This window comes from Rhinolophus sinicus, linkage group LG11 (assembly GCF_036562045.2).
Source record: "Rhinolophus sinicus isolate RSC01 linkage group LG11, ASM3656204v1, whole genome shotgun sequence".
NCBI lineage: Eukaryota > Metazoa > Chordata > Mammalia > Chiroptera > Rhinolophidae > Rhinolophus > Rhinolophus sinicus.
The window spans coordinates 10,767,779-10,782,356 of record NC_133760.1 but is presented as its reverse complement, the minus strand read 5'-3'; the positions used below and the strand labels follow the sequence as shown (position 1 = coordinate 10,782,356).

Here is a 14,578-nt window from a genome sequence, read left to right as displayed (position 1 = left end):
AGGTCCCTTCTGAGATGAACTACAAAATCCCAACAGGTGTACGCTTGCTGAGGTTTTGCACACCCCGTCCTCTTAACTACTAGACCTCTTTGCCCGTCAAGAGTCTGGTTGTAAAGGTTTCTCAGTCTCACCTGGGCAAAGGAACATCACTTTGTACTGAGGCATTTGACCTCAGCCTTCTGTTCCTTCATCTCTTGATTATGTCCATTATATGACACCCTTATTATCCATTCACATCTCTTGTCTCTAAGGATACCAGGTCTTAGGAACCATCTCCTGGATCTCTGCACTCTGACAGAACTGTCTGTTATAGTGATTACACCCACTTACTTCACTTCTGATGGCTACGTGCTGACTTCTGACATTCCCAAATCTTAATGTCCCCACTGATACTAAGGAGCCCAGCTTTGTAAGAGCATTTCTGTTTCTGCTCTGAATGACAGGAAAAGGCCTTCATTTTCATCTCAGTGATGCTGGTGTCCTTTGACCGGTGCTGTACTCACCAGCCCTCCTTGCCATGGTCGCACGAGTGTTGTGAAAGGTTTCAAAAGCACAGAGGGGTAAGAGTCAGAAAATTGTTTTAAGAAGAAAAGCATGGGCAAGAGTTGCTGGGGGCAGAGGCTAGTGTACACAGCTGGCCTGAGTTTCTGTTTAGCTGGGGTTTTATATTTTTCTATGCAGGATGTAGGGTACTTGTCAGCTTTCAGGGGGTTGTCATTACAGTTGGCCTCTTCTGGGAATCATTCTGTTCCCATGTATGATGGATGTAGGGTGCTTGTCACCTGGCAACTGGTTTGCAATAGTTGGCTCTTCTGGGAACCGTTCTGTTCCCACAGTTTGCCGGGGGGATTCAGGACCTAGAAGATAATTTTGAAGCTTGTTTTCATTAACTCACAAGCTCATTCCTGTCCACTCTATACCTGTCTCATGACTCCTGAGGATCCTAGTTTGCTCGTGGGTTTCCAGCTATTTGGGAGACCCACTCAAACATGCACACTTCTCTGAGGTTTCTGTTCCCTAATGGCCTGCAGTGCAATTCAATTCTGAAGAAAACTATCCAGAGTGAGTGCAGATCACACTGATGAAGAACAAATTTCTTCATAAGGCCAGTCTCACATCAACACTAGCCTCACATGTGGAGTTCCCTGGCCACCCACACTTCTGACAAACAGCCTACAACTTTTGGTTCCCAAGACCCCCTTAGACTGGGTATTTTGCTAAAATGCCTCACAGAACACAGGAAAGTGCCATACTTACTATAACAGTTTTACTATAGCCAAATAATACAATTTGGAACCCACACAAAGGAGAGACACAGAGGGTAGGTCATGGAGAATTCCACAGGGAAAGCTCCCAATGTCTCCTCCCCATGGAGTCAGGACACATCAGCCTCAGCCACACCAACGTGTTCACCAACGAAAAGCTCAGCTGGGTCCACAGTGTTTATTGCAGTTTCATTACTTTGGTAGGTGTGATTGATATGGGCCATTTTATTGAACCCAATTGTCGTGTCCAGCGCAACACGGGCAGTGAGGGTGCGAGAAGGGGCGGTTTGGGTTAAGTTTTTTAGAAAGAAACAAACATAGACTTAATGCAGTTAAATCTCTCCGAAGGCCAGGGGTCTCAGTCTCAGAGGACTGGAGCCCAGAATATGGCCGACTTGGGGTTTTTATTGAATAGGTATGCAAAAACAAGAGAAAGCAACATTGTTTCGCACACGGTCTCTGAAACTCACACATCATAACAGAAAAATATTTATCTCAATCACCCTTTGTCAGTCAACAGCTGAAGCAACAGGTCCCACAATGTCCTAATTAAGGTATGTACTTTCTCAGGGTCAGAAGGGTCAAATCTCTTATTTTGTAAGTTCCGTTGAGCTAAGTGGAGAGAACTGATCTTTGTTGTTTTTGTAACTTCTCTCACAAACAGGTGCCAGGGAAAAGGCAGAGCCGGCAACAGCTTTTCCGGGGAAGGGGGAAGGGGAGGCAAGGCCCCTACCCATATCCTTCTAAGGCAGCTCATTGGGGTCCCCACTCGGTTCCGCCTGGCTTAGGTTGTATCTCCCGTGAGATATCTTACCCATCTTTGGCTGCAAACCATCTTTTGGGGACCAGACAGAGAGACATAAGGTGTAAACATAAGGATGGAACAAAGACCCAGAAAGGCACAGTCTCACAGACTCTTCTTTCCTTAAGGAAAGACATTGGGGGACAGTTGGCTAGGCTGTTGTGTGACTACACCCAATCTCTACATCACTTTGCTCCCTGGAAGACAAGTTGGCTCAAAGACCAACCTCTTAACTACATTCTTGGTTTTCTCAAGGGACCAGTCCCCATCCAGATCATACTGTTAGCATGAGTTCTGATGGGATGCTGTCGTGCGGGGAAGCCTGCGGGGTCTCTGGTCCTGCTCCCCACATAAGAACGCAGGATACGGTGAGGCTAACAAGGAACACCCACGGAGCCATAGGTAGGGACGCCATACCACCACGGTCTCACTGGAGGCTGGGCCCACCGGACGCCGAACTGCTGTCCGCTTTTCCGCCAACCGACCGACCGACGACTCTTCTCCACTCTCTCCTCTGTTCCGCTCTCTCGGCTCTCCTCTTCCGCTCTCCTCGGCTCTCCTCTTCTGCTCTCTTCGGCTCTGCTCGGCTCTGCTCGGCTCCTCGGCAATCCTCGGCAGTCCTCCGTAGTCGCAGCAGTTATACCAGCGGCCAATTGGCTAACCGGCCACAGTGGACGGCCAATCAGCCACAGCTGACGGCCAATCAGCCACAGCCGACGGCCATTCACCACCCGAGCCAGTACCCCTTCACATGAGGCCGAGAGCCTGTAAACTACTCTCTGGGGCTCTGTCCCCACAGATGCAGAGTCCCGAATACAAACGGTTGGGAAATTTCCCTAGGGTTGAAAGACTGAAAAAACACAGTGACAACTCTAGCCTTACATCAAGCGTTTATTAAGGGAACTTAATATGGGAGACATACTGGAAGGTGGCAAGACAATGTGGATGTCCTCCAGACTGTGAAGCAGGATGTGAGGCGTCCTGGGGCAAGACCTTCCCAGATACAGGGAGAATGCTTCACATGCTTGCCCCAGGCCAGGCGATGGTATGTTCCAGGAACCAGCACATCATGGGCCATAGGGGAAGGATCAATCATACAGTCTCTGAGGGGATTTTAGGGAAGCAATCTTTCTTCGGCCTTTATTTAGCTGGATCTAGCTCGTGGGTCCAGCAGCAGTCTCGTCAAGAGTCTCTCCTCCACACTCCACCCCTCATGACCGGCTCTTACAATCTCACGCGCCCCCGTCTTCCGCGAGGTGCCCTGAGTGGTCAGTGAGGGGCTTCATCAGCAGGGAGGTAGGTCGCTTTGTCGCAAGTTGACCACATTGGAGACACAATCCACAGCAACAGTATAGATATATGAAAGAAAAAGACAAATTAAAAGAAGAAATCCACGTATTAGTAACAAGTTTTCCACCATGCCTTCCAGTATCCAACCCAGTGTGCTAATAGGTTGCCTGGGCTTGGCGTTGGATCACTTATGGCATTTACTTATTTCTTCATATGTATGAACACAGAAGAAACATTAGCAGATTCGTCTGGCACAAAAACTCAACTATGACTTTCACTGATGGCATGGACACCCAGCCTGTAACTCGATGCCACAGGAATAGCACAAATCTGGTTGGAAAGACAGATTTTCAGGTGTTAATATAGCCGCAGCCTTGGGAATCTGGCCAAGCTGTGCAAACCATACATGCTCGCCAGGGGAGGTGGTCCTTTCTGGTTTGAGGAGGTGAATAGGTGGAGAAATATGCCAGAATAGGACCCCTACTATCTCCCCCCTTTCACTGGTGCTGGTACCAGAGGGGACCAACTGCATACCCTCGTAATGGGCAAAGGGATTGCACTAAATAGAATATAAAGGTTTGCAAATACCCCAGAATTCCCATAAAAGCCTTTACCTGTTTTACGTATTTTGTGTTGGGTGAGCTTGTACTTTGTCTATGACAGAATTGGGAACAACACAATTCTTATCTGACCAAATGACTCCCCAAGACATTATTGCAGTGCCTGGACCTTGAATTTTCCTCAGATTCACTGCCCGTCCTCTCTGTCGTAGGTGGTCCAGTAACGCCCGCAAGGCTTTCTGTAGCAGAGGCAAATCCTCACAGGTTAACATTACGTCATCAATATAGTGAGCCTGTTTCACAGAGGTCATGAAGGAAAGCAGTGACAGGTCCTGAGCCACTATCCTACGGCATATGGTGGGGCTATGTGAATACCCTTGAAGGAGCAGTTGGTAGGTACCTCCCAAGTGGGAAACACATTATTTAACCGTTTCTTTGTCTACTGTGAGGGCATCAGCCTATGGCAAGGGAAGGCTTCAACCCATCCAGAAAATAGACATACAACAACGAGTGCATATTGATAACTCATATCAACACTAAGTGGCAATTGAATGAAGTCCAGCTTAATTGCACTGTGGTGCATAAGGGACTACAAATAAAAAATAACCGGCTCGCCATTAACAGGGAAGAACCAACCTGCTGTCTTGGTATTCCCATAGCCTTGACTATTCGTTTGATTTACAGCCAGTGTTTACCAACACAATATACCCTAGAAGTTTATCATCGCTAATATATATATTTTTTCTTTTTTGGGGGGAAGGGGACAGGACATTATTGGAAAACAGATGTACTTCCAGGCCTTTTCTCCAAGTCAAGTTGTTGTCCTTTCAATCTTAGATGTGGAGGGTGCAGCTCAGCTCCAGGTCCAGTTGCTGTTTTCTAGTTTCAGGGGGCACCACACACCATCCCTTGTGGGAGTAGAACCGGCAACCTTGTGTTTGAGAGGATGCATTCCAACCAACTGAGCCATCTGGGAGCTCAGTGGCAGCTCAGCTCAAGGTGCTATGTTCAATCTTAGTTGCACGGGGCGGAACCCACCATCCCTTGCGGGAGTCGAGGAATTGAACTGGCAACCTTGTGGTTGAGAGCCTACACTCTAACCAACTGAGCTATTTGGGAGGCAGCTCAGCTCAAGGTGCTGTGTTCAATCTTAGTTGCACGGGCGGAACCCAGCATCCCTTGCGGGGGTCGAGGAATCGAACTGGCAACCTTGTGGTTGAGAGCCCGCGCTCCAACCAACTGAGCCTTTTGGGAGGCAGCTCAGCTCAAGATGTCGTGTTCAATCTTAGTTGCAGGGGGCTGATCCCACCCTCCCTTATGGGAGTCGAGGAATGGAACTGGCAACCTTGTGGTTGAGAGCCCTCTGGCCCATGTGGGAATCGAACCGGCAGCCCTCAGATTTAGGAGCACAGAGCTCTAACCGCCTGAGCCACCGGGCCGGCCCTTATCATCGCTTAATTTACAATGCTTCCCAAGCAGTTTGACACAACAACTAAGCCTGATTAGTTTAATATCTTCTCAAGACTCTATTTAAAATTTGAATTCTGGGAAGCTTGTCAAAATATAGCAAAAACGTGTGACATTTGACTAAATAGATCACGATTATCTATTTAACCAAAATGACAATAAAATATAGAAGATTCAGTTTTCCTAAGTAATGAAGAACTTGATTAAGCCAACATAAACAAACAAAATTATTCTAATAAAACACAGAATCTGTGTGTTCCAGAAAGAAAACTTTTCACAATATCATACCGGGAGCAGACCAATAGCACAGGAAACTTTGAGATGGGAGAGGGACAACCAAACTAGTTTTGCATCAGCTTGTTTTTGACATTTAAAATTGTGTACTTAATTATACTTACTCCGATCTTATTTAGCTTGACTCACTCATCGTTGGCGAGTGATCCAACTGAGAAATGACATTTGGGGCCAGCTTCCTAGGGCCACTGCTGGTGTAGATGGTCTCAGGTCACGTTTCCTAGAAGAAGAGCATGAGATGGGATTCAAGAGGATTGTGGCGGGGTTGCTGAGGGAATATGGGGAGTGCAGAGGAAGGCATGTAGCAGGGGTCAGGTCTGATGGGACCTGCATGGGGCTCTGGAACATACGCTGCAGCCCAAAATCACCTCACTTTGGACTGTAGAGCAACGTGCCGTGCAATCTCTGGCTGCTTGCTTCCAAGTGGGTGTAGGGCAACAGCCTTGGGAAGGGACTTTGGCCCAGCTGAGGGCAAATATACCCTGTGGACGGCATCGGTGGGGATGAAGGAGCTGTTTGGGCCATGCGAACTGAGCAGAGAACCAGCGGCATTCACTATATTCTGTAACTACTTTAAAGAGAAATCAGGTACTTGGGGAAAATTTCAGCTACCTTGGAAATTCAGAAGTGGCAGTGAGGGGTGACAGGGAAGGATAGGGTTTGAGCAGAGGGGAGATGGGGGATTGTGAAGGTGCCAAAGCATAGTCAGGGTTAAAGGGAATTATAAAGAAAATGGAAGGACCCCACACCACCCCATGATGGAAGTGGCTTTGAGGGAAGTGATAAAGAGCTTATGGAGGGAGAGCCTTCTGGGCAGCGTGTATGTGCCAGTGTGTGTCTATACATATATATATGTACATGTGTGTGATTATATACATGAATGTGTCACCGTATGTGTCTGTCTGCATGTGTTGAGTCAGGCTAAGGGACACAGAAACACAAAATGAAGGGGCACAGGAGTTTACAGGTTAAGGGGTGAGGCTGATGGACAGGTAGACATGGGACAGGGGGCAGGGAATAAGGTGAAGAGGGAGATTCAATTCCAGATGCAGCTGGAAATCCCGAGGGTGAGCAGGGACGGGAAGACGACATCGGGACCCTGGAGACACAAGGCCTGGGCTGAGGGTATTGGCATGTTCAAAAACGCAAGGGAGTTCATTGAGGGGGTGTTGGCCAGAAGAAGGTGTCTGACCAGCGGGGGAAGGGCATTCAACGAAGGACAGGATTGGGATAAGGATAAGAAACATCAAATGCAGTATCCAGAGCCAGGGAAGGGTTTCCAGTGTCCAGCTCTCACCAGGCTAAGACGTGCGCAGTTACTGGCAAGGCCCGGTCTGTGTTGCGTGGTTGTAGTATCTGCCATTGCAACACAGGAAAGCTAACGTCCACTTCAGAGCTTCAAGACAACCTTCTGCCAAGCTTTCATGTTAGCAAGACACCACGATTTGTGAGTAACTGAAATCAACTGAGGCCATGATTGGAAGCTGAAAAGGAGCCTGGTGCAGTGACTGGGCAGGGGCATGGACAGAGGGTGGGAGGACCTTGGAGTGTTCTAGAAGCATCTAGAAAACAAGGAGGGTTGTGAGGGAGGGGAAGGAGGGCCAGGGAGTGTGGGGGAGGCCAGAAGAATGTAGAAAATGGAGGTGTAAGACGGGGAGGGTGTTGAGGGCCAGGATGAGCTTGGTGGATGCAGAGCCCAGAAGACTCTAGAAAGGGGGGACAGGAAGAGGGAAGAAGGGGTGAGGATGAAGAGAGGGCCACTACCCTGGAGAATTGGGGGTGAATCTGGAGGTGAGAAATAACTCTACAGGATGGGGGAACAGTTGCCTATACTTTCACTTTTTCATGCAAAAAAAAAAAGGCCTCAATCGAATCCTACGCTGTGCAAACTGTAAGCCCAACAGGCCCTTTTCCGACAGCTCAGAGGCTTATTCAAGTCCACATCCTTTCCCATCCAAGTTTTCCAAATCTGTCTTTAAACTTCTGGGGGTTCCTCGCCTTCACTCTGTCTCGACCATATATTTTCCCTTGATGACTTCCTTCCCCAATTGGCTCCTTTGGGCCCAATTCACTCCGCTGACTCACTCATGATGGCCGTTTTACCCCGGCAGCCACTTTAGCTCAGTGGCCGTTTTCCTCTGCGCCCATGTTCACTCCTCCCCCCACATCTGGAAGTGTCCTCTCCTGGCGCCAGCTTATGTACTTACAGCGCCTGCGCCTGCTCCTCACACAGAGGCAGAAGATTTTCAAAGCCTCCTCAGAGCGAACTCCAGAATTTTACCTTTGAAACCTGCCCACCTCCTAAACTCTATCCAGGCTCATACCTCTTGCCCCAGGAAGGCGTCCTCCGGGCTCATCTTGGGTTCTCTCCTGATCAGAACCCCTCCCCTGCTCAGCCCAGGCCACAGACTCACCCCAAAATGAGCAGGACGTCACCACAGAACCAACCCGGAGACCAGGTCTCCCGTTGGGCAATCCTTCATTCTCTGTTTCAAGTTCGTCTTCTTGGTCAGGGAGGCGGAGTTAGCATGGCGATGCAAGTAAAGTTGAGAATCAACGTTTCCCTTCAGTGGTTGAGAAATCTCTCCAGGCAGCCAAGGCAGGAATCTGTGGGTCCTTCTGACCATGATTATCATAAGGTACGGGATTTATATATAGTAACGAAGCTGAAATAACGTCTCATAAAATTAATGTGTTTGGTTGTCTCTTAAGAATTCTCGAAGATTCCGTAGATACTCTGCTCGATTCATAAACAGAAATTAAACCATAATCACTTGTGCTGGTTGGCGACACCTCAGAGGTCTGAAGAACTGTGTCATTTTGTTTATCAAACCTCTTCTGTCCAACACGTTGTATGCAGCCAGACCTATCTTCTTGAGTTCAATTGTCAGTGTCCAACCGATGAGAATTTCAGCCAATGGATCTAAGACAATGAGGTATTGTCCCATTCCATATGTCATTAATGTATCTCTTCCCAATTTCCAAATCTTGTCTGTGAGAAATTCAGCCCCCGTACTCACTGCATACTCTTTGGAATAATTAATAAGCGAATCCAAGGAGAAATTCATAGTGAGCGCGCCTCTTGCTCTCAGTCCCAGCTTTGATGTCACACTGGTTGCGTCCGCTTTTATAGGGAGAAGTGCTCCTCCCCCACAGGAAGTCTTGGCCAATGAGAGTGTAGCGAGGTACCTAGGGCCAGTCGATCCAAAATTGCTTCCCGCCAACTGGACGGCTGACCAGTAGTGCAAGAGCCATAGGCAGTAAGAGGCAAGGGGACTTTCCTACAGTGTAGGAGGAGCATAGAGTAGTTCAAGTACAGGGGCAACTCTTCTCATATGTGAGGAGTGAACATGTGCTCTTGTTTTAATACTGTGGAAGGATAATATGGGTCCCCAAAGATCCAGCCTCTGTCCCCACCACGAGGGGTGCACCAGTATGGCAGCCCTAACAGCCAACATTGTTCTAAACCCACATACACTTTCACTTTGCCTTTGAGGAACACATCACACACACGCACGTTGAAAGCTATTCTGTCATAGAGCCTGTCAGCTTGTTTCCTGTCGTGTCTCCTTAAAAAGCCATCGGCATTTGCCCTCTAGTGGCCTAAAGATCCTGCCTGCTGCAAGCTGTGCTGTAGTTCTCCCTACATGCTCATTCCCCAGTGCCCACTTGGTCTTTCAATTTAGGGCGGACACTTGTGTTCTCACCTAAGTGTTTTCTTTGTTTTTTCACAAACTCAGTGTGCTTGTCTGAAAATGAGTTAACAAGCAGGACACGGGAGTTGAGAAATAGTTTCTACTGCGTAGGTTGCCTTAGTTGTATGCCTGCTGTTTTTACTAGTGAGCTTTGGGCTGAATCTTTGATAACCTACCCCAGAGGTCGAGTGTTGAAACCTGAGGCAGGCAGCAGGGAATGACATGGAAGTATAGGCGCCTGTGCAGAGACAGGTGGGAAATTCTGAAGCCTGGGAAGGGGTTGAGATGTTGGATGTGATTTGCAATTAAAAGGATCTGCTGTTGCCATGGAGGAGGGCTTCGCCAGTGGGGGTCTTGAGCTTGAGGTTGAGCGGAAGGACCTACCATTTAAAAGAGTAGCAGTTAAAATTTCTATATTGAAGTTGAGGGTATTGTTCATCCAGACTGGGATGGGTTTCAGGACAGCAGTACTGAGAATGGAGGGAAGGATAATGTTCTTGTAAGTTCACATTGGTTCCTTGACATTGGGGACAAGAGGGAACACCAGACGTCAGGGCGGACAGGGGTCACGGGAGAGAAGCTAAGTGAGAGAGGAAGAGGAGCATCCAGTGAGGGGTTAGGCACCTAGAGAGCCATGAGGGATTGGAGGACTCAAACACATGAAGCAGATTTGCACTGAGGCCTTTGGGGATATGAGTCAGTAAGTGAGTTTGAGTGTGAGGTAGTCTGACTAGAAAAGGAACGGGATTGCAGAGAATGCAAGACATGACAAGTAAGTAGTTTCCATAGTGTTTCACACTGCCACCCTCACAGCAGGTTGACATGCACAGCTTGCTTTAAAGCGTGGTCTGGGGTCAGATATTGTCAGCATCTCTTGGGAGTGGTGCAGAAAAGCAAAATGTCCCCCTCTCTTTCCACATCCTCCACTAGTCTAGTCTACAACCTAGCCATGTCCCAGAGATCTGTGCGTGAGTGTGTAAGGGTGTATAGGAGTTTGGACAGGTGGGGGAGTAGCACACGGGTTAGGGATTGAGGTGAAGAATAGCTTTGGAGTGTGTGGAGCCTTTTTCTTCTCTTGCGATATGTCAGAGTGCACTCTCCGTGAGTCCACAGGTGAGAGCTGTGTGACAGGTCACAGTGCTGGAGTGGTAGGTACCATGGTCTTGTCCACCTGTCTCTGTACCACTTCCATTTATGATGTATGCTGTTCTCCCCACCTGACCTTGTGTTAGGGGTGTGATAGAAGCCAGGTCCTAAGGAGGAGTTCTGATTCCCTGGATGTGATATCTCCGGAGTTCATACACTCTGTCTCTCCCAAGGCATAGAATCAGGTCAGGAGCTGTTATTCTATTGCTGTAGAAGACATAGTCTTGCTTGCAATCAGTAGGTGTCTGCATAGTAATTCTAATATGTCTTGTCAGAGACCTGACAAAGCACCTTGCGCCTTCTAACATGGATTATTTGGAAGTACAAACAGTAACTTGCCCTTTTACTCCGGTGGTTATGTCCAGCATGGCCCTGACTGCTGGAGCCATGAGTCTTCACAGATGTAACAGATCCTTGAGTGGTCACAGAGGTGGAGGCCCTACAGCCCATGGACCTCTCAGCCTTTGCTTAAATTGCTGATCATTAGAGCTGTTCCTGTCGGTGCATCGTGCTTGTCAATGGATGTCATTGTCCTCACTGACGTTATCGTTGTTGATCTTCAGTAAGACACAGACCACATGTCTCACTCGGGTGTTCAGATTATGCGCTACCTCTGGTTCAGCTGCTCTTATTAACTCGTTGTCATCAGTATAATGACCCCATGTGATGTTCTGCGAAATGTCCAGAATCCTCTGGACTACACAGCCAGAGAGCGAGAGACCATGAACACACACGGTGTTGGTCCCATATAAATGCACACTGTTGCTGATCCACTTTCTGAAGAGTTTTGGAAAGCGTGTGTTTTCATATCAACAGCTGCGTACCACACATGCAAGGTTGTGTCAGCAACTGCTGTAGTTAAGATACATTTGTCAGAACAACAGCAATTTTGGATTAGACTAGGGCATATTTGTAGTAATGCACTGCCATCTGCCATTATCCATCTGGTTTTTGAAGATACTAGACTGATGAATGGGGACATGATGGAACCACAATCCCTGTATCCTTCAGTTTGATTCTAGCCTTGATCTCTGCCATTTGCCCTGGAATGTGATTTTACAGAGTTGTCATTGGAGGGGACAGGTAGATTTAGAAGTCTTCACTGAACACCATCTGTTTTTTCCTACTGTAATAGCTTTTGTTTACAGGTCAAGTACCCACTGTAAGAATTCCCTTGACTGCTCTGTGCAGCAATTTTTATTGTACATCTAGAGCCGTTGAAATGACGACTAGGTGAGTCGACAGACCCACCCAGTGTGCCCAGTGGAGATAGATGTGGCCTAGTATCGATCCTCTAATTTCCTGACTCCTTTATGCCAATATTCTAAACAGAGCATACAGTACTGCCTTGAGTGCTTCAATGTCATGCCATTCTGGGCTCCATGTGCAAGAGCTCTTGAAACATCTGTGTATGCTTCTTTCCCAGCTGTACATTTGCCCAAATAATGTCTGTAGGTCCCTTCTGAGAGGAAGTGTGGAATCACAATGGTTTACTCTTGTCTTGGTGTTACAGGCACCCTCCTCATGGACACCGGGCTTTTATCAGTCAGGAGTCAGGGTGTGAGGATTTCTCAGGTCTTAACTGGGCCTAGGGTAGTCACTTGGTGCAGAGGTAGCTGACCTCAGCTTTCTACTCCTCCATTCTTCATCTCTTGATTATGTCTATTAAGTGACTACCTTGCTGGCCTTTCATATCCCTTGTCCCTAAGGACACCATATTCTTGGTGCCACCTCCTAGATCTCCGCAGACAGGCTGCACTGATTGTGCTGCCTATTATGCAGTTATGCCCACCTTGCTTCTGATGGATACGTGCTGGCCTCTGCCACTCCCAGATCCTATCACCCTGTTGCTACTATGGAGCCCCACTCTGGAATAGCACCTCCTGTATTCAGCCCTGACCTCTGGAGGATGACCTCCACTGGCATCTCAGGGATGCTGGTGTCCCTTCACCAGTGCTGTTCTCACTAGCCCTCCTGAGGATTCCAGTTGGCTGGTGGCTTCTTGACTTATATTGGAAACCCACCCCAGCAAGTGTACTTCTCTGAAGGGTTGATCCCTGACTCCACTGCAATACTGTGGTGCAATTCATTCTGACACCGACCATTCAGAGCAGTGCGGACTCCACTGCTTGAGGGCAAAGTCATCCACAAAACTCTGCTCAAATCCAGCAGTAGCCCCGTGTTTGGAGTTCTCGGGGGTTCCACTCTTTGAACCAACTTTGTTTGGGGTTCTCAGGATCCATTCAGGTTGGATTTTTGGTAGAATGATTCATAGAACTCAGGCAAGTGCTATACTTACGATTGCAATTTTCTTACAGCAAAAAGGTATAAGTTGATTTTTTTAAATACATTTTATTTGCAATTGCAGTTTATATATAATATTAGACCAGTTTCTGGTGTATAACATAATGTATTAGACACTTACATAACTTACGAAGTCATCACTGCAATAAATCTAGTACCTACCTGACACCAAAGTTATTGCAATATCTTGACTACATTCTTTATGCTATAGTTTATATCCCCATGACAATTTTATAACTACCAATTTGTATTTCTTAATCCTTTCCCCTTTTTCACACATTCCCCCCAAACCCCTCCCATGTGTCAACCATCAAAACATTCTCTATTTGAACAAAATGAGATTCTTTGTTCATTTGTTTTGTTCTTTCGATTCCACATATAAATGAAATCATATAGTATTTGTCTTTCTCTGACTGACTTACTCCACTCAGCACAGTACCCTCCAGGTTTATCCATGTTGTTGCAGATGGCAAGATTTCATTCATTTTTATGACTGAATGATATTCCAGTGCACATATGTACCCCGTCTTCTGTAGCCATTCGTCTATTGATGACACCCAGGCTGCCTCCATATCTTGGCCATTGTAAATAATGCTGCAACGAACACGGGCATGTACATGTCCCTTAGATGCAGTGTTCTCAAGTTTTTCTGAGATAAATACCCAGAAGTGGGATTACTGGGTCCTTCTTTGTCTCTTATTACAACCTTTGTTTTAAAGTCTATTTTGTCTAGTATAAGTATTGCTACTCCAGGTGATATTTTTATTTCCTTTTTCATATCATATCACTTTCCAACCCTTTCTTTTCAATGTTTGTGTCTTTTGATCTGAAATGACTCCCTTGTAGGCAGCATTTGGTTGGGGCTTGTTTTCTTATCCAATTCAGCCACCCCATATCTTCTCATTGGGGGCATTTAATCCATTTATTTCTAAGGTGATTGTTTATAGATATGTTGTAATTGCCATTTTATTATTCATATATTTCTTTTCATAATTCAGCTTTCTATTTTATTCAGGATCCTTAAACTTATGTCTTCATTTCTATGGGTAGGAACTAGTAACAACGGTGGGCAGGAGAGTAAAGAGCTAGCATTGAGCATCTGCTCTGTTACAAGTACATATGCCGCAGAAGGTCTCTATATACATTGTCAAATGTAATCTCTTAAACAACCCTTGACATGAGTATCTTGTCATATCTTTTCTAGAGAAAACCCACGCTCACAGGGATCCGGAAAGTTGCAGCGGAGCGGGATTGGAACCTCAGACCACCTGGCAGGTCAGCCCATGTTGTCTTTATTCCCAATTGACCAGGACCAGGTACTTGTAATAAGGCAGAGTCACCCTGTTGGTTTCCACACAAAGCAGTCTTGAGACTGTTTCTAACTTCTCCTTTACTACAATTGCATTCTGTTCATTTCAGAGTCAAGGGCATTGACCAAAGTACATTCCTAATTACAGTATCTTGCTTTCCTATAATTTACTAGTTAGCCAACCCTAAGCAACAAACACTCCAAAATTGATCTTACAAATATTAATTGACATCCTGGTGTTCCGTATATTTGGATTATGAAAGTCACTCATTCGGGTCACCAGTTCTGCTTCTATTTGGCTGGCACATGCTTCTTGGAAGACCACCCTTCTCTTTTCTTGCCATCATGCTGTTGGATCTCTAAGCTTACACTGTGACAAGGTTTTGAGATGACCACCAAAGAGAGACAACTCCTCCCCTAAGGAGAGACCATCATAAGCGTTACAA

General features: G+C 46.8%; 1 long non-coding RNA gene across 30 annotated transcripts in view; it reads left to right on the top strand.

Annotated features, from left to right (window-relative positions):
• Window positions 1-14,578, top strand: part of LOC109439545 (uncharacterized) — a 102,417-nt gene that overhangs the window by 35,479 nt on the left and 52,360 nt on the right. For 20 of the 30 annotated variants that reach the window (XR_012490052.1, XR_012490066.1, XR_012490065.1 and 17 more), the window contains one exon: window positions 14,028-14,098. The exons of 5 other annotated variants lie outside the window; for them this stretch is intronic. This is a non-coding gene — a long non-coding RNA (uncharacterized LOC109439545). Of the gene's footprint in view, window positions 1-5,923; window positions 6,267-14,027; window positions 14,099-14,578 lie in introns of those variants that run through there. 5 more of the 30 variants (XR_012490059.1, XR_012490062.1, XR_012490071.1 and 2 more) reach the window with 3 other exon arrangements.